We start from the raw sequence: 20516 nt of genomic DNA, 5'->3' as shown, positions 1-20516 counted from the left end.
AAATTGGCGTCCTTTTTTGTTTACCACAAATAGAGCTTTCTTTTGGTGGTATTTGATCACCTCTGCGGTTTTTATTTTTTGCACTATAAACAAAAATAGAGCGACAATTTTGAAAAAAATTCAATATTTTTACTATAATAAATATCCCCCGAAAATATATAGAAAAAAAGTTTTTTTCCTCAGTTTAGGCCGATACGTATTCTTCTACATATTTTTGGTAAAAAAAAAAAAAAAAAAAAAAAAATCGCAATAAGCGTTTATCGGTTGGTTTGCGCAAAATTTATAGCGTTTACAAAATAGGGGATAGTTTTATTGCATTTTTATGAATTCTCTTCTTTTTTTTTTACTACTAATGGCGGTGATCAGCGATTTTTTTCGTGACTGCGACATTATGGCGGACACTTCGGACAATTTTGACACATTTTTGGGACCATTGTCATTTTCACAGCAAAACATGCATTTAAAATGCATTGTTTATTGTGGAAATGACAGTTGCAGTTTGGGAGTTAACCACAGGGGGCGCTGAAGGATTTATGTTTCACCTAGTGTGTGTTTACAACTGTAGGGGGGTGTGGCTGTAGGAGTGACGTCATCGATTGTGTCTCCCTATAAAGGGGATGACACGATCAATGCAGCCGCCAGTGAAGCACGGGGAAGTCGTGTTTACACGCGGCTCTCCCCGTTCTTCAGCTCCGGGGACCGATCGCGGGACCCCAGCGGCGATCGGGTCCCGGAGCTTCGGACCGGGACGCGGGAGCGCGCCCGCGTCCCACGGCTGGGTCCATGTACAGGACGTACCTGCACGTACATCTGCCCAGCCGTGCCATTCTGCTGACGTATATATGCAGGAGGTGGTCCTTAAGTGGTTAAACAAGTTTAGGAGAGTTTAATGTTTTTTCTGCCTCCAAGCTGCAATCAGAAAACGCGAACCAGGAGGGTTTTTTTTTCTGCCTCTAACCGTTAAACTCAAAATATGCCTCTTAACGTCCGAATGTGTATGGACACTTAGGATAACATTGAGCTGCTTCTACAGGCAGAACACAAAACTCCTGTAGATGCAACGTTTAAAGTGGCTGTAAACCCAACCACACATCTTGCGAATAAGCCTAGATTAAGGCTTACCTGTAGGTGCAAGAAATATCTACAGTAATTACAGGTGCGGATGTCTACGGCGCATGCACGCTGTAGACAACGGCGCATGCACGCTGTAGACAACGGCGCATGCACGCTGTAGACAACGGCGCAGGCGCACTGAAAGTGCAGTTTTTCTTAATGGCATAACCAGGGTTAATGCCGTATTCCCACGCGCATGAGTGATGTCATCCCCGCCCGGCCAATCACGGCGCCGGAGCGGCAAAAACAGGAAGTATCTGTAAGTGGACATGGCGCGGCGGGGAACGAGGACTACTTCGAGATCAGGGGGGGGGGGGGGGCCTTACTTCCTCTTTAAGCCAGTGTGCGTGGAGCCTTAATGTGCTATTATTATAGGCTGCAACGAAATTGTGTTGCCAATACAGAAAAGGCCAGGAGAGAGCGCCAAAAAGATAGTGTGAATGAGTGTAATTGCATACTAAAGGAAAAAGATTGATTCATCTCTCAGCCAATACAGCTCGCTGATAAAGTCAGGGGGCTGGTGCTTTAACAGACAGGCGGGGCTCAAAGGAAAGCGGAAGTTAAGGTAGGTAAAAGCCCCTCCCCCACATTTTCATTAGTTGTCAAAAACTGGAACAGATTTCCGTCAATTGACTTAATACAAAATGTATTTTCATTTCGTTTTTGTCACTGAAAACATGCAGCTGACAAAAACTATAATGAAAATATTTTTGCCAATGAAATTAACACTGGTCCAGGCTATTACCAGCATACCATGTTCAGATAAATAAAACTGGACCCTTTAATGCAGTGGTTCTCAACCCTGTAGTGCCGTGACCCCTTGATAAAATTTCCCAAGTTGTGGGGACCCCGAACAGTAAAATTATTTTGTAGCGTGGGTTGTCGGCACCCAAGGCAAGACAAGGAATTTGTGCCTCTAACCCACGGACATTTAACGCTCCCCGAGTCCCTTCCACACATACAGTATTAAATCCCATCATGCTACATTTTAGGATGGAGCACCCTTTCATCTCTCTATCCTAATATGCCTCCCCCCCATCACTCTCTCTAGCGTCTTTCTTGTTGTTTAATGGCAACTATAATCACAGGTAGTGTTACTCACTGTGTTTCCGACTTTGTGGTGTCTCGCAGCAGTGACACCTATGCCGAAATCAGGAAATAGGGTCTCCTCCAGCCCCTCCCACTTCATTCTTTACCAGTCAGCTGACCTTTAGTCTCTGCCCCCCAGCCATGCCATGAACTGAGTGGGTGGCTGTGAAGAGGCTGAGTGGGTGGCTGCAAAAAGGTTAGGAGAGCGGTGCAGGCTTCAGGAACAGCCCAGGATTTGGTGACCCCTGGCAAATTGTCATTTGACCCCCGAGGAGGTCCCGACCCCCAGGTTGAGAACCACTGCTTTAATGTCATCAAACAGAAAACAATAACATTTTGAGGCCACTTAGGGCCTCATCTTCATGGCTGTCACTGCTGTCTGAAGAAAATGCTCTTAATGGCCTTGAAATGTCTATTTTCTGTTGGTGCCTGTTTTTCTTGTGTTCTGTCTTACAGGTGCACTGGCAGAGCAGGGAGCTCAGAAATGCTGTCTCGGTGCTGGCCACCACCTGCCAGAAATGCATGTACCTGTTACCCACAGGTACACAAATTTATAGGGGTCTCCACTGGTCATGCACCCAGCATCAAATGAGAAAGATGAAGGTGCAGGATGAATGATATAACATATTTGTAGGTAGATGAACCTGTCGCAAGCACCAACAACTATGGCGAGGAGCATTGAGGCATGCGTCTACAACATTGTTTATGAATTCCACCGATTGCATTCTGGTAACTAGGGATGACATCAGGCAGGTTCATACATGAATCCAGTGGTGGCTGGTGCTCCAGCTGGGGGAGTGTGGGTGTGGCAAACAAACCCCCCCCCCCCCATGGGTACTCACGCGGTCGGGATCACGAGGACGAGCATCTCACCCGTACATCTTCTCTGGCGTTGGCGGCGATGCAGAGAGATTACTCCGATGAGGACGGTGGCGGCCATTTCCCGGATCTCCCCGTACCAGCAGATATGGTGGATTCTCCTGTTGGCCAATCGGGACCCGCTTCCCGAGGAGAAGCAGGAAGACAATAGTGAATATTAATTTGCTATTGTCACACAACTGGGTGGGCTCAGAGCGCAGTGTTCTGCGTCCTGAACCCACCCTTTTTTGAAGCCAATAAGAGCCTCGGGCTCTAATCATGTGCTTAAAAAAAAAAAACTATTGAAATCCATGCATCCGACACCATGCATGTAGATTATGGGCCGGGCGCATGGATTAGGAGGGGGGCGAAGCCCCTGCACCCCTAATGGACAGGCCGCCACTGCATGAGTCCAAATCTGCCTGGGCTATACTGCCGGTCTTGGTGTGTCACATTTGTAAATATAAAAGTACATCCACCTGCATCAGCACGCATCCTGTCCAGCTGTTTATGTACTATGGCCAGTAGGGGTGCAACGGATCAAAAAACTCACGGATCGGATCATTTTTCGGATCGGCAAAAAAAAAAAAAAATCTCCCCCACTGTAATATCCACATGTCCCCCCCCCCCCACCAACTATAGTACCCCCTCCTCTCGGTACAGTGACCCCCCCCTCCTCTCGGTACAGTGACCCCCCCTCCTCTCGGTACAGTGACCCCCCCCCCTCCTCTCGGTACAGTGACCCCCCTTCTTGGAGTACAGTGACCCCCCTTCTTGGAGTACAGTGACCGGGGCCCCCTTCATTTAGTAGTGACCCACTCTGCTCTCAATACAGTGACTGACACTCCCCGAGCGTGGGCTCCTCCTCTGTGGGTGTAAACAGAGGAGGGCCGCCGCCGGGTGTACCAAGATGGCCGCGGCTCCGGAGCTAGGCCGAAGCCGCGGCCTTTCCAAATGTTACGGCGGCGGCTCCGGAGCTAGGCCGAAGCCGCGGCCATAACATTAGGAAAGGCTGCGGCTTCGGCCTAGCTCCGGAGCCGCCGCCGTAACATTAGGAAAGGCCGCGGCTTCGGCCAAGCTCCGGAGCCGTGGCAATCCGCGGATCACAGTGTGTTCCGATCCGACGGGGGTGACCCGTTCGGATCACGGATCAACTGTGATCCGTTGCACCCCTAATGGCCAGATGGAAAGCGGTTAAAGTGGTTGTAAAGGCAGAAGTTTTTTTATCTTAATGCAGTCCGATATAAAAACCCTGTTTGCAGCAGCCCCCCCCTTAATCAAGAGAGAGAGAGAGATCGAGATCTGAATAAACAAACAGAGCTGCAGCTTGGCTCGGGTGCCCCCATAACATACTGCTTTCTGTGAGGGCACCCGACAGGAGGAAGGAGCCAGAAGCGCTGGCAAGGGACCTGAGAAGAGGAAGAACTGGGCTGTTCTGTGCAAAACTACAGCACAGAGGAGGCAAGTATAACACGTTTGTTATTTTTAGACTTTAGTATCACTTTAATAGGAGAGCAGAGGCAATGACAGGAACACCGCACAAAGGAAGCAATACAAACAGAGCAGGATACCTTCTCATACAAGTACAGAAGGCACATAGTGTTGGGATTACATATTCTTTAAACCTATACATAATAAAAGGATCAGAGACAAGACTATAGAAGCCTTCTGCAGACTGATTGGCTCTCCAAATAAGTTATTAATATGAGAAACTCCTATACTGTATAGTAAGACTATATAGGAAGTGAGGAGAGCCACAGGCAGCACAAAGATGCCCATAGGAGAAAGAATGACAGTGCTGCTTGTGTGGCAGACTTAGATACATATTATGATTCTATGTCTCACCTGAAATAAGGAAGCAGCTCAGATGGCCTCCATTGTGATTCCCGGAAGGAGGAAGAGTGCGCCTTCTAGAACAGAACAAACAGCAACACAGAATCCTACATGACACCAGCAGATGAAAACATGGCAGCACCTCACAACTTCCGGCAACCTCTGGGAGAAACCATTCGGAAGGAGGAGGGGGGGGGGAGCAGGTGTCCCTTCTTCCCTCCCGCAGTGTAGAAGACAAGGAGTCGCTGATGTGTGAAGTAAATAAAGCTCAGTGAGAGTTGTTTGTTTTGTGGCCGAGGAGGGTATGAAAAAATGGCTACTGCAGTGCTGTTATGTGAGGTAGCGGAATTACCTCACGCATAGCAATTCAGCGTGTCTTTTATATTATTATAATACTATTTTCTGGCCGCCCATTGTCTTACAGTGCCTGGTGCTTTACCAAAGTTCCTCTAATAATCCGGATGTGTGTAGAAAAAAAAACGGTGTAGCAGTAAAATACGGTATCCCATGAAAATTGGTATCCCTGGCATCAACTGCGCATGTGCCGATTTCAGTCAATTGAAATCGAGCGCAGAGCTACTGCCGACGAACACAGCTGTGTCATATTAACCCTTCACCCGCCGAGAGATACACTGCAGATTACACTGAATCTGGATGACAGCGGCTGCGAGGTACAAGGTACAGCAACAAGCTGTATAGGCTACCTACGGGGGGGGGGTGGGTGAGTCTTTATTTCACGGGGATCAGTCTGTATGTCACGGGGGGGGGGGGGGGGTGAGTCTTTATTTCACGGGGATCAGTCTGTATGTCACGGGGGGGGGGGTGAGTCTTTATTTCACGGGGATCAGTCTGTATGTCACGAGGGGGGGTGAGTCTTTATTTCACGGGGATCAGTCTGTATGTCACGGGGGGGGGGGGGGTGAGTCTTTATTTCACAGGGATCAGTCTGTATGTCACGAGGGGGGGTGAGTCTTTATTTCACGGGGATCAGTCTGTATGTCACGAGGGGGGGTGAGTCTTTATTTCACGGGATCAGTCTGTATGTCACGGGGGGGGGGGGTGAGACTTTATTTCACGGGGATCAGTCTGTATGTCACGGGGGGGGGGGGGTGAGACTTTATTTCACAGGGATCAGTCTGTATGTCACAAGGGGGGGGGGGGGGTGAGTCTTTATGTCACGGGGGGGGGGGGGGTCAGTCTGTATTTCACTGGGGTGGGGGTGAGTCTGTATTTCACGGGGGTCAGTCTGGGGGGGGGGTCAATCTGTATGTCACGAGAGGGGGGGATGAGTCTGTATTTTACGGGGGGCAGTCTGTATGTCATGAGGGGGGGGTGAGTCTGTATTTCACAGGGGTCAGTCTGGGGGGGGTCAGTCTGTATTTCATGGGGGTCAGTCTGGGGGGGTCAGTCTGTATTTCACAGGGGGTCAGTCTGTATGTCATGGGGGGTGTCAGTCTGTATTTCACGGGGGTCAGTCTGGGGGGGGGGGGTCAGTCTACATGTCACAGGGGTCAGTCAGTATTCCATGGGGGTCAGTCTGTATTTCACGGGGGGGGGCAGTCTGTATGTCAAGGAGGGGGTAGTCTGTATGTTGGGGGGGTGAGTCTGTATTTCACGGGGGTCAGTCTGTATGTCGGGGGGGGGGGGGGGGTCTGTATGCAGATTTTCATGGCCCTGTAATATTATAAGAGGGGATATGTATTTTAATGGTTCTGTAATATTATAAGAGGGGGATGCAGATTTTCATGGTTCTGTAATATTATAAGAGGGGATACAGATTTTCATGGCTCTGTAATAATATAAGAGGGGGATACAGATTTTCATGGCCCTGTAATAATATAAGAGGGGGATACAGATTTTCATGGCCCTGTAATAATATAGGAGGGGGATACGGATTTTCATGGCCTGTAATAATATAAGAGGGGTATACAGATTTTCATGGCCCTGTAATATTAGTTTAGTTTCAGGTCTAAATTCAGCAAAAATTTCGAGCCGACATCTGACCTGAAACAGTGAATGGAGACGCACCCGACTTCTGCTGTGAGCCGCTGCATTCTCCATGTAAACACAGCCAGTGCTAAATGGAAATTTATATCCCTGGCCCACCCATGTTTTAGTTAACCAAAGAGGTATGTTACAATGTATTTCTAAATTGTCAGTTTCTCACTCTGATTATTTTTTTTTCAGCTTCCCCCATCTGTTTTGGCTGCCCCCATGTAGATCTGCAGTTTTCTCATCCACCTGTGATTGGCCGTGTACTTGGAGTGGAAACGTATATATCAATTCTTCATGCAGCTCACCTTTATATTTTTCCAATCTTGTATCGTCTGTCAGCAGAAATGGCTTTACAATCAAGCTGACCTGGCCCACCCTTTCTTTCCTAACCCTAGCTATTCTTTCTTAGGGATATTGTTGCCCAACTTTTTTTGGTAAACATTGTGATTAAAGGGGAGTTCCGCCTAAAAAAAATTTAATATTAAAAGTCAGTAGCTACAAATACTGCAGTTGCTGACTTTTAATAATCGTACACTCGCCTGTCCCAGGGTCCAGCGATGTGGGGGAACGAAGCCCCGCTTCTCTCCCCCTCCTCTCCGCGGCACCGACATTGTCACTGTGGGCGTCCGGCTGTGGCTTCACAGCCGGGCACACACTGCGCATGCACGAGCCATGCTGCGCACCTTGACTGGCGGAGCAGTCACCTGTGATGTGTCCCAGATGATTGCGGAGAGGAAGGGGAAAAGGTGAGCTTACTTCCGCCGCGGCGGCCCGGGAGGAAGTGGGAGCTGGAACCCTCTAAAAAGATGCCCCGTTTTTTTTTTTTTTATATAAAATTCCCTGTTTTGAAAAGTTTATAAATCATATGTTTTAACATCAATAAAATGGTCAGTGCCTATTTTTTCTCATACGCTTGCCTTGTTGCCTTTTTCCTTTATTTTTGTCTTTCAGTTTGTTGTTTGTTTTTGACCTCCGGAAGCTTTTACCCCCTTTATGACCCCCTTTATGACCATAGTATTGTTTGCTATCCAGCACTGTGCTACTTTCACACTGGGGCGCTAAGGGCGTAGGTGGTAAAGCGCCGCTAGAAATAGCGGCGCTTTACCGTCATTTTTGTGGCTTTTAACCACCACTAGCGGCCGAAAAGCGCTTTTTCAGCGGCGCTGCCCATTGATTTCAATGGGCAGGAGCGCTTTAGGAGAGGTGTATTCACCGCTCCTACAGCGCCTCAAAGATGCAGCTAGCAGGACATTTTTTTTCTGTCCTGCCAGCGCACCACTCCAGTGTGAAAGCCCAAGGGAAGAAGAGGCTCTTTCTAGGTGCATTGCAGGCGCATATCGGATCGGACATTTGGGCTGAAACAGAACAAAAGACGCACATAGAGATCCGGTCACGATCTCCTGACATGCGAATTGGATGCAGGGAAATTCTCATCCAATTCGCACTAATGTGAACCCAACCTTAATTGGAAATTACTCGGTCATGCAATACCCAAATGCCTGGGGTCCCAAATTTGGCACAGAGGTAGGAAAGGTCTACCTCTGGGGGCCACTAGTATCCCTGTACCAAGTTTGCCTGTACCTAGCACTTCTGGGTTTTTGGTCAGCTTGGTGTAGTATGGGAAGCTTACAGTGGGCACAGCTTGGGTCCTGAACATGTACAGGGGGTCCAAATTTGGCACAGCGTTAGGGGAGGACCTAGCCCGAATTGTTCTGGTCAACTTTTTCATGGGTCACTTGGGAGTGTGTGGCCCTTGGGCAGTATCACAGCGCAGGGAGTGCTGAGTACTCCAGGAATCTCTAGACTCTTTAACTATTTAACAGTACCTGCAGAGCAGGGCTCCTCAATGCCTATAAAACTTCATATTTCAAGTGCACACTTTCCTGGATAAGCTCTCAAAGTTTTGGTTCTGCAGCAACAACCAGCTGGATATTGGTTCCAGTCAAAAAATTTATATTTGCCAGCACACCATGGATTGACAAAAAAGTAGCATCCAAATAGGTAATTTATTGCATGATTACAACATAAGAAGAGTTCACTCTCATCAATGCCTGTGTCCTGCAGTGGTCAGGCAAATTCTACCCCCCTACAGGTCCCCATGAAAAGAAAGCATTGGCTACCACAAGGCCCTAAATTCAGGCTAGCTTGGCCCACTATGTTAATCTATGGCGCAGTAATGGCTGGCCACAGCTTGAGCCCCTGGACATGTTTGGGGCCCAAGCTGTGGCCCCTCAAAGTTCCCGATAGTGTGCGATAGATTAACAGTGGGCCAAGCTAGCCTAAATTTAGGGCCCCCTTGGTAGCCAAACCACGTAGCCCAGGGGCACCAAACTTGGTACTGGGAAACTGGAGGCCACGGACCACACACACATTTTGGGGCCAATGCTTCATTTTCAGGTAGACCTACATTGGGGTAGAATTTGCCCGACCACCGTGAGACACAGGAATTGTATCCATATATTCGGTCCTTAAATGTATATATTCTCAATGCACAACTCTTTCATCCGCTTTGGTTGCAGGGGATCTGTCACTGGTTGCGACTGACCCTTGAACATCATCTCCCTATGCAATCAAGCTTACCCAGTGTCCTTGGACACCATTGCTTCTGGGTTCTTTACCTCTGATCCCCCGGGTGTTCCACGTATGTGAATAATTAGGGGGGTTTGGTTATCTGATTAGTGGACAGATGTACTATATATACTCGAGTATAAGCCAAGGCACCTGATTCTACCAAAAAAAAAACTGGGAAAACGTATTGACTCGAGTATAAGCCTAGGATGTCCATGTGCATGCCTCACTGTGCCCAATCTCTCTACCTGATCTCCGGCGATGTGTGACTAGACTGACGTTTAAACATGGGAGTCTATGGAAGGGGTGCCTGGGTTTGAAAAATCGGTGCTCCCCAGCCGTAGGTCCTCCGGACAACAAACTTTGCACACTTGTAGATGAAGAGTGGGGCTACATGTGTGCCAAGATTGGTGTCCAGGGGATCTATGGCAAAAGTTGAAGATGGACACAGACTCGAGTATAAGCCGAGGGGGGCATTTTCAGCATAAAAAAATGTGCTGAAAAACTCGGCTTATACTCGAGTATATACGTCTTTTTTCTATATGCGTATTTATATATTTACCTAGTGATTCTTTTTTTCTTCTCCTTATATTCATCCCCACTTATCCTTTTATGTTCATCTCTTCTTCTCTTCCTCTCTTCCTCCCCACCGTCCACCCCTTCCCCGCTTTTACTTAATTTATTTCCCCCTTTTTTACCTTCCCTGCCTCCCTCTCACTTCCCCTCCCCCCTCTTCTTCCCTTTTTTGCCTTCCACCCCCCCCTCTGCCCCTTTTCCTCCTTTTGTTTCTTGACGTATTTTCTTGTCCACAGACCACCAGTTATACCCACTGCTAGAAAATTGCATTTTTTTTTTTATTTACTGTACCATCAAGTGCCTCCCGTGTCTGCTGTGGGGGGATTTACCTGTATTGGGTGCCTCTCTTTTGTGTTTTCTGATGCTCCATTGGGCCTTCATTTGTAAGCCATGCATGACTATATAAATCTCTAACATTATTTATCCTGAAGAAGCGGCCAAAGCCACAAAACATGCAGAGGAATACGTCAGGACATACATCTCCATTCCTCACAATACCTGTTCTTTGTGAACCATTTATCTCAATTTTGCAACAACTGTTTATGTTCTGCTGTACAAAATGTTTTTAATTATGTTTACCTTCTTAAAGCGGGGGTTCACCCTATATAAAAAAAAATAAAAACATTTTTTCCCTCTAGCATTAAATTCGGCATAGTAGCGCGAGCTACAGTATGCCTGTCTGTATTTTTTTTCCCCCGTACTCACTGTTATATCGTACTTACAAGATTCCGGGGAATGGGCGTTCCTATGGACAGGGAGGGTGATTGACGGCCGGCCGTGGCACGTCACGCTTCTCCGGAAATAGCCGAAATAGGCTTGGCTCTTCACGGCGCCTGCGCATAGCCTGTGCGCAGGCGCCGTAAAGAGCCGAGACCTACTCCAGCTGTCTTCGGGGAGCGTGACGTGCCAGAGCCGGCCGTCAATCACCCTACCTCTTGCTAGGAACGCCCATTCCCCGCGGCAGACGGAATCGTCTATGTACGATATAACCGTGAGTACGGGGATAAAAAAATTAAGACCGGCATAGTGTAGCTCGCGCTACTATGCCGGATTTTATGCTGAAATGTTGTTCAGCAGGGTGAACCACCGCTTTAATAAATTGACATTTTATACTTACTTTGGCCTAATCCTTGGGTACCGAGATTGTCTTCAACTTTCACAGTACCGTGGGGCAAATTTGAAACAGCCCCTGGCACACCCCCTTTCCAATATCCTAATACAAAGGATGATGGTACCCGCCCCTATCCCTAGATGTAACTAATTGAGACAATATTCTATATTGTAAACTGAATAAGGGTCCATGTAGTACTGTACACAACAATGAAAGGGACATGATCACTAACACACAGATAAACAAATAACACACAGAGTTTTTAGAGGTGAAAATGTTTTTATTGGCAGAATAAACAGTACATCAGAAATACATTTGACATTTCACTTATAAGAAAGCGGTAATGAGCGAGCCCAATGGCTATCGCCTATAGCAGCACTTGCACCCAAAGGTTTAATGAATAGGCTTGGATCAGAAGATCAGGAGGTAAAGAAAAAGGGGGAAGAAAGATAAAGGCACAAAGGGTTGGAGAGGGGGGAAATTGAGGGGGGGGGGGGTCTGCAGGGAGAGCCTGGGGTGGAGACAGTAACTTGGTAAATGAATGGTATCCCTACATCTTTAGGGAAAGGTACACACAGAGATTTAAAAAAAATAGTTTAATTTAAATATTATAAGCACTCTAAGGAATGAGGAAGCCTACTTACTCCAAACCAAAAAATAATTAGGAATTCTCCCCCCCACCGCTGGCTACACAGACAGATAGACCCCCCCCCCCCAAGACTGACAACCCACAAAACAAAATACTGACACCTTAGATTGACCCCCCCCCCCCCCGTCCAACTGAAAGACCAGACTGAACCCCCCCGCCACTAATACACGTCACCCCCAAAATAAAGACAATGATAATTGCTTTCTAGCGGCTTGCTTTTCCACCTCTATGGCAGTTGATGGGTTAAAATTGTGTCCTCCCACAATATTAATAATCCAGACTGTGAAATGGTGTATCCCCCCTAATATTACAGGGTCATTACAACCTCTTATAATATTACAGGCCATGAAAATCCCTATCCCCCTCTTATATTATTACAGGGCCAAGAAACTCTGTATCCCCCTCTTATAATATTACAGGGCCATGAAAATCTGTATCCCCCTCTTATAATATTACAGGGCCATGAAAATCTGTATCCCCCTCTTATAATATTACAGGCCATGAAAATCTGTATCCCCTCTTATAATATTACAGGCCATGAAAATCCATATCCCCTCTTATATTATTATAGGGCCATGAAAATCTGTATCCCGTTATAATATTACAGAACCATGAAAATCTGCATCCCCTCTTATAATATTACAGGGTCATGAATATCCGTATCCCCCTCTTATAATATTACAGGGCCATGAAAAACTGTATCCCCCTCTTATGTTACAGGCCATGAAAATCTGTTTCCTCCTCTTATATTACAGGCCATGAAAATCTGTCTGTATCCCCTTTTATATTAAAATATTACAAGATCCTCACCTCCCAACAACTGACCCCCCCTCACTCACAATTCTTTGCCCCACAAACTAAATACTGACCCCCCATTCCCCACCAAGAGAGCCACACCTCTGATAGATCGTCACGTCTCAACTTATGACCCCTGGGCTCCACCCCCCCATGACATGCAGACTCACCCCCCCGTGACATGTGGTCTGCCTGTGACATGCTGAATGTGGCCCCCCCCTGTGACATACATACTGACCCCCCCCCTGTGACAGACAGACTGACCACCCCCCTCTGTGACATACAGACTGACCCCCCACTGTGACATAAAGACTCCCCCCCCCCAGACTGACCACCGTGAAATACTGACTGACCCCCCCCGGTGACATACAGACTGAACCACGTGAAATACAGACTGCCCCCCCCCTTGACATACAGACTGACCCCCTGTGAAATACAGACTGACCCCCCTGACATACAGACTGACCCCCGTAAAATACAGACTGACCCCCGTGAAATACAGACTGACCCCCCAGACTGACCCCCATGAAATACTGACTGACCCCCCCCTCTGTGACATACAGACTGACTCCCGTGAAATACAGACTCACCCCCCCTTGACATACAGACTGACCCACGTGAAATACATACCCCCACAGACTGACCCCCGTGAAATACAGACTGACTCCCCCATGACATACAGACTGACCCCCTGTGAAATACAGACTGACCCCCGTGAAATACAGACTGGCCCCTGTGAAATACAGACTGAACCCCCCCCCCCCCAAGACTGACCCCCCTGACATACAGACTGACCCCCGTGAAATACAGACTGACCCCCGTGAAATACAGACTGACCCCCCAGACTGACCCCCATGAAATACTGACTGACCCCCCCCCCGTGACATACAGACTGACTCCCGTGAAATACAGACTCACCCCCCCTTGACATACAGACTGACCCACGTGAAATACATACCCCCACAGACTGACCCCCGTGAAATACAGACTGACCCCCCCATGACATACAGACTCACCCCCTGTGAAATACAGACTGCTCCCCCCCAGACTGACCCCCGTGAACTACAGACTGACCCCCCCCTGACTGACCTCCGTGAAATACAGACTGACCTCCCCCCCAAGACTGGCCCCTGTGAAATACAGACTCACCCCCCCCCCCACCGTGACATACAGACTGATCCCCGTGAAATACAGCCTGACCCCCCCCTTGACATACAGACTGACCCCCTGTGAAATACAGACTGCCCCCCCCAGACTGATCCCCGTGAAATACAGACTGACCCCCCCCAGACTGACCTCCGTGAAATACAGACTGACCCCCCCACCCCAGACTGACCCTCGGGAAATACAGACTGACCCCCCCATGACATACAGACTGACCCCCTGTGAAATACAGACTGCCCCCCCCCACACTGACCCCCGTGAAATACAGACTGACCCCCGTGAAATACAGACTGCTCCCCCCAGACTGGCCCCCGTGAAATACAGAGTGACCCAACCCTAGATTGGCCCTTGTGAAATACAGACTGACCCCCTCCCTAGACTGGCTCCCGTGAAATACAGACTGACCCCCCCCAAGACTGGCCCTTGTAAAAAACAGACTCACCCCCCCGTGACATACAGACTGATCCCCGTGAAATACAGACTGACCTCCCCCTGGACATACAGACCCCCCCGACATACAGACTGCCCCCCCTTGACATACAGACTGACCCCCGTGAAATACAGACTCACCCCCCCCCCGACATACAGACTGCCCCCCCCCGTGAAATACAGACTCACCCCCCCACCCCGTGACATACAGACTGACCCCCATGAAATACTGACTGACCCCCATGACATATAGACTGACCCCCCCAGACTGACCCCCTGCGAAATACAGACTGCCCCCCCAGACTGACCCCCATGAAATACAGACTGACCCCCCCAGACTGACCCCTGTGAAATACAGACTCATCCCCCCCTCATGACATACAGACTGACTCCCGTGAAATACTGACTCATCCCCCCCTCGTGAAATACAGACTGACCTCCGTGATATACAGACTCATCCCCCCCTCGTGACATACAGATTGACCCCCCCCAGACTGACCCCCGTGAAATACAGACTCACCCCCCCCCTCGTGAAATACAGACTGACCCCCCACCCCAGACCCTGTGAAATACAGACTGACCCCCCCTCGTGACATACAGACTGATCCCCCTGAAATAAAGACTCATCCCCCCCTGTGACATACAGACTGATCCCCGTGAAATAAAGACTCCCCCCCGTGACATACAGACTGATCCCTGTGAAATAAAGACTCCCCCCCCCCCCCCCCCCCCCCCCCCCCCCCCCCCCCCCCCCCCCGTGACATACAGACTGATCCCTGTGAAATAAAGACTCACCCCCCCCCCCCCGTGTGACATACAGACTGATCCCCCCCGTAGGTAGCCTATACAGATTGTTTTGCTGTACCTTGTACCTCACAGCCGCTGTCATCTAGATCGGGTGAAGGGTTAATATGACACAGCTGTGTTCGTCGGCAGCAGCTCTGCGCTCGATTTCAATTGACTGAAATCGGCACATGCGCAGTTGATGCCAGGGATACCGATTTTCATGGGATACCGATTTTACTGCTACACCGGATGTACCGTATGTAGAAAAAAAAACGTGTGCTCTGTAATGTTTGGCACCTCATGTTGGCCTGGTCTGGGGACACAGCAGATCCACATTCTTCGAGACACTTCAGCGAACGGTTGCGCTATAACAGCGTTGCATTCAGCAGTGCAGGCAGAATTAAAGATTGCTATTTTAAAGCGGAGTTCCAGGTAAAAAGAGAACTAGGTCTCAAACAACTTACATTTGTCCCGTCACCCCAAAGTATTTATGTATATATAATATTCTTTTTTTTTTTTTTACCTTTTTTGCATGTTTTCCTCTGGACTTCTGTCCCGTGATGCCGCGGTGAGGTACATCACTTCCAAGGTTTTATCCGACTCTTCCTGTGTGTGTGTCCCAGAAGACGACATAGGGTTGCCACCTGTCTGGGTTTTAAATCATGTGTCCGGGTTTCAGGCGGACTGAAACCCAGACACATTATTCAGACTGGCCTATGGCTCCCCAAGTAACCAAGATAGTCACTTACATATCTGTTGCTGTCTGGGAGCTGGGGGCTGGTTTCGCATCACTCGGGGGCAGGGAGATGTCACCAAGAGCAATTTGGCCACATCCACTGCCATCTGCGCACTGCATTACTACTGTGTTCGGGTTTGGCTTCAAGAAAAGGTGGTAACCCTAAGTCAACGGACCATTCAAAAAGCACAGCACGACTCGCAAATGCAGAGTCGTGCTAAAGGCTTCACTGCTGGTTTCCCTTACTTGCAATGCCGGCGCTTGCACACAAAGGCGATGGATGGATCAGCTTAGAGTGCTGACGATGCAGGCTCCCTGGACAGGTAAGTGTCCTTATATTAAAAGTCAGACAAATTTGAAAAAAAAAAACACAATATTTTGTACTGTTTTCTATAATAAATATACCATTTTTTTTATTTTTTTATTTAAAGCAATTTTTTTCTTGGTTTAGGCCGATATGTATTCTTCTACAAATTTTTGGTAATAAAAATCGCAATAAACGTATATTGATTGGTTTGCGCAAAAGTTATAGCATCTACAATATAGGGGAAGGATTTATGGTATTTTTATTATTATTATTTTTTTTTTTACTAGTAATGACAGTGATCACGATTATTTTTATTTATTTATTTGTCGGGACTGCGACATTATGGCGGACAGTTCGGAGACACTTTTGACACATTTTTGGGACCATTGACAATTATACAGCGATCAGTGCTATAAAAAGGGGTTAACACTAGGGGGCAATCAAGGGGTTAACTGTGTTCCCTCGTGTGTGTTCTAAATGTAGGGTGATGGGACTGACTAGAGGAGATGACAGATTGTTGTTCCTAGCTAGTAGGAACACAAGATCTGTCTCTCCTAACAGAACAGGGATTTGTGTGTCACAAGAGTCATTTCACAGAGTCTGCCTTCTGATCTACAGAGGTGCCGAGAGGAGTTCCAGGAGTTCCAGGAGGCGGAGTCAGTACAAGAATCACTGCTTGCGGGCAGCAAGGTACCATGACATATGTAGTCATTAGAAACAGTAAACAGTAGGATTGTTCCGATACCACTTTTTTAGGACCGAGTACAAGTACCAATACTTTTTAGTACTCGCCGATACCGGTTACAAATAATTTTTTTAGTACTCGCCGATACCGGTTACAAATAATTTTTTTTGAATGTCATGTGACAGTGGCACTAATATGCAGCACTGATGAGGTGTAGACTGTCAGTAGCTTTTTATTAAATTTTTTTTTACAATTTTTTTTATATATATATATATATATATATATATATATATATATATATATATATATATATATATATATATATATATACTAGGGTTGCCACCTGTCCGGGATTCACCCAGACAGTCCGGTATTTACATCCTCTGCCCGGGTTTCTGACTGCCTGTCACCCGGACAACAGCCACCTGGGAACCCTCAAAAATTCTTATAACACCCCCATAAAAACGTAATCAGGATTCAGGATCTATAACCTGTATAAGAATGTGACCTATCTTTACATATATTTAACTGTCTTGATGGAAACAGCCCTAATTACAAGGGACATGTTTCTCTCTGTGGAGGGATACAGAACCTCCTGGCCGCATAAGCCGATGCTCTGCTTCTAGTCCCGGCTACTGGAGCCCTGCCAGGACTGTTCACAGTTTACAGAGAGAGCTGTGAGTGAGTGGGCAGGAAGAGGAAGGAGCTGCACGGTGTGTGAGGGGACAGCAGGACAGAGAGGGGAGGAGAGAAGCTGGCTGCACATTACCAAACTATTCATGTAAGTATTCATCTCACAGTATGTTGCCAAGTGTATTTATGTCTGTTTGTGTGTATCTGAGTGCATGTATGTATCTCAGTGTGTGTGTGTGTGTGTGTATATATGTGTGTGTGTGTATGTAGATAATTGAGCACATGTACAGTATATATATAGTATGTATGCATGTTTCTTAGTATATATATCTTAGTGTTTCTTTACAGCATGTGTATATGCATGTATCTGAGTGTATGTATATATATATATATATATATATATATATATATATATATATATATATATATATATATATATATATATATATATATATATATATATATGTGTGTGCATGTACTGTATGTAATTGAGCATATGCATATATCTGAGTGTGAATGAATATATCTCAGTATCTGTATGTATTTGAGTGTGATTGCATGTTATTAACTGAACATATTTCTATATCTGAGTATGTAATTTACTATATACAATATATATGGAATAGTGTGTTAATTGTTTTTAGGTTTATGTTTATATGGGAAGAATTGTTATTTAAAGCGGAGCTCCACCCTAAAGTGGAACTTCCGCTTCTCGGATTCCTCTCCCCCTCCGGTGTCACATTTGGCACCTTTCAGGGGGGAGGGGGGTGCAGATACCTGTCTAAGACAGGTATTTGCACCCACTTCTGGGAATACACACTGTGGGTAAACTGCGGGTAGTGCGTCACTTCCCGGCCCCCCCCCCCTTTGTGCTCTGGCAAACACACGGCTCCCAGAACACAGCGGGGACCAGTTAAGACGCTTAGCGCTGATCGCGCATGCGCAGTAGGGAATCTGGAAGTGAAGCCGCAACGCTTCACTTCCTGATTCCCTCACCCATGACGGCGGTGGGGGCAGCAGAGTGATGAGCGATTGCTCGTCTTCTGCTGCGGACGGCGCTGGACTCCAGGACAGGTAAGTGTCCTAATATTAAAAGTCAGCAGCTGCAGTATTTGTAGCTAATGGATTTTAATGTTTTTTTTTTACAGTGGAGCTCCGCTTTAAGGTTAAGTTCATCTTTTGGGAAAAAAAAATTAAAATGACAATTTTTTTGCAGGTAAAAAATTTGCAAATATTTTTTTTCCTAAGAAATCTGTGAATAAAAGACACTGAGCCTTGTGGACGCCCACTGTCATGGGGGAGGTATTGGGGGGAGAGGGGGGTGGATGCTGAACATGTTACATTTTTTTGCCCTAAATACGGGTGTAACATGTAACTTGTTCAGAAGGGTGAACTCAGCCATTCATTTTTGTGACCAGGGGGTAGTAAAACCAGTGCTAGGGGAAGAGGGCTGTGCTGGGAGAAAGAATTTGGTGGGAGAAGGATTTGTGCTAGGAGGAGGAATTTGGGCTTAGGGGAAGGATTGGATGGAGAGGATTTGTGCTGGGGAGGGGGCATTTGTAGGGGAAGGGCTTGTGCTAGGAGGGGGATTTTGGGGGGAAGGATTTGTTCTAAGGTTGATTTGGGGTGGGTGGGAAAATATTTGTGCTGGGGGGGGGGGGACTGGGAGGGGGTTGTACTAGAAGGTAGAATGTGGGGGAGCTACAGCTGCTGATTAGCATTTTCTGACAGGGTCTAGTGCTGCTGTCAGAATCCAATAGGGAGATTTCTCCATCTACAGGACTTCATTTGCTTGGATCGAGTTAATTTTTTTTTGTTCAGCCCACTGGCTGAATAAAAAGTAACTGTGTATGGTCAGCTAACAGACTCCTGCACTATTCACACTATTGTACATTACATACTTCTGACCAAAGTGATCATTGTCTCCACAGTTGCTGGTTGCTAATCAGTCCCTGGCTTTTTTAACGACGGTCTTCTTTAAAGGGGTTGTAAAGATAAAAATATTTTCCTCTTAAATTAAAGTCTGACAGTAGCTGATAAAGTAAAAAGTAATGTTTTGCATTATAACTAGTTTGATACCTGTGGAAATCGAGCTGTTTTATTCACCTCCAGCACTCCTGAATCATTATTCTCACTGACTTCCTGGTTTGCGGTGCGCATTCATTCTTGCTACATCACGGCCTAATGGGAACTACAGTTCCCATTAGGCTTAGCCTCCATGCCTGTGAGGGATAAGAGAGCATCTTCACGCAGGGCTGTAGTCATAGGGAGGGGGTGAGCACATTCTGCTTCCCACCATGCAAAACGGCTCAGATGCTGGTGGAAAGCAAGAAGAGGAGAGACAGGAAATGGCATTTTCAAACCTGGATTACTGTATTTTGGAGGTCAAAAGGAAAAACGAGGTAAGTGATATTTAAATGCTCTAGCTTACAGCAATCAAATGATCTAATAAAAAACGAACCTTTAGTGTTCCTTTAAGGTAGGCTCAGACAGAGTTAGCTGTCTGTTTATTTTCAGTGCACATAAAATTATATGTAATGGTAGCGTTTCATTTTTTTTAAATAATAGTGCTGATGGGTATGCATATCTGTGAGACTACTTCTTGTGGCACAGCAATCAAAGCCTCTTTTATGAGTTCACGAAGGTTTGATTTATTAAACCATACTCCATTCACTGTTCTCTGTAATTGGGCCAGCACCCAGTGTTCACCGTGACGTGCTGTGCATGCCACATTACTGCTCAAGTTTGGGTGCCCAAAGGTGCCCCAGGTCTTGTATAGTTCTAGCAACACCCCTGTATTATACCCAGGCCCACCAACCCCATAAGGTAAGCAATACTCCACTCCTGGGCTGATTTAACCTAACATTTAAACAGGCTGTTTTGCAAACCATTCATTGATTTTTTTTTTGTTTTAGAAGAATTGTCCATCTCACTACCCCCCCTGTTCACTCCCACTCCAAGGTCTTTAACAATCTTATCGTCTATAGTGTATACTAAGAAAAAAAAAATGCTGTACGCCAGTAAAGTGTTTGGGTTTGGCTTGAAGAAAAGGTGGCAACCCTAATATATACACATATATACAGTTCCAATAAAAAGTATGTGAACCCTTTTGGAATGATATGGATTTCTGCACAAATTGGTCATAAAATGTGATCTGATCTTCATCTAAGTCACAACAATAGACAGAAA

The 20516-nt window shown here is 46.8% G+C and overlaps 1 protein-coding gene across 3 annotated transcripts in view; it reads right to left on the bottom strand.

Annotated features, from left to right (window-relative positions):
* Nucleotides 1-5421, bottom strand: part of TMEM222 (transmembrane protein 222) — a 48396-nt gene extending 42975 nt beyond the window's left edge. Inside the window, exon 1 of one of the 3 annotated variants that reach the window (XM_040337848.1) lies at nt 5333-5421. The gene's annotated coding sequence lies outside the window, so the exon portion shown is untranslated. Of the gene's footprint in view, nt 1-4905; nt 5241-5332 lie in introns of those variants that run through there. The other 2 variants (XM_040337847.1, XM_040337849.1) reach the window with 2 other exon arrangements.
* Nucleotides 5422-20516: the final 15095 nt, after the last annotated feature.

The sequence above is a fragment of the Rana temporaria genome, chromosome 2, assembly GCF_905171775.1.
Source record: "Rana temporaria chromosome 2, aRanTem1.1, whole genome shotgun sequence".
Classification (NCBI taxonomy): Eukaryota; Metazoa; Chordata; class Amphibia; order Anura; family Ranidae; genus Rana; species Rana temporaria.
This window is presented reverse-complemented; position numbering and strand designations above follow the sequence as displayed.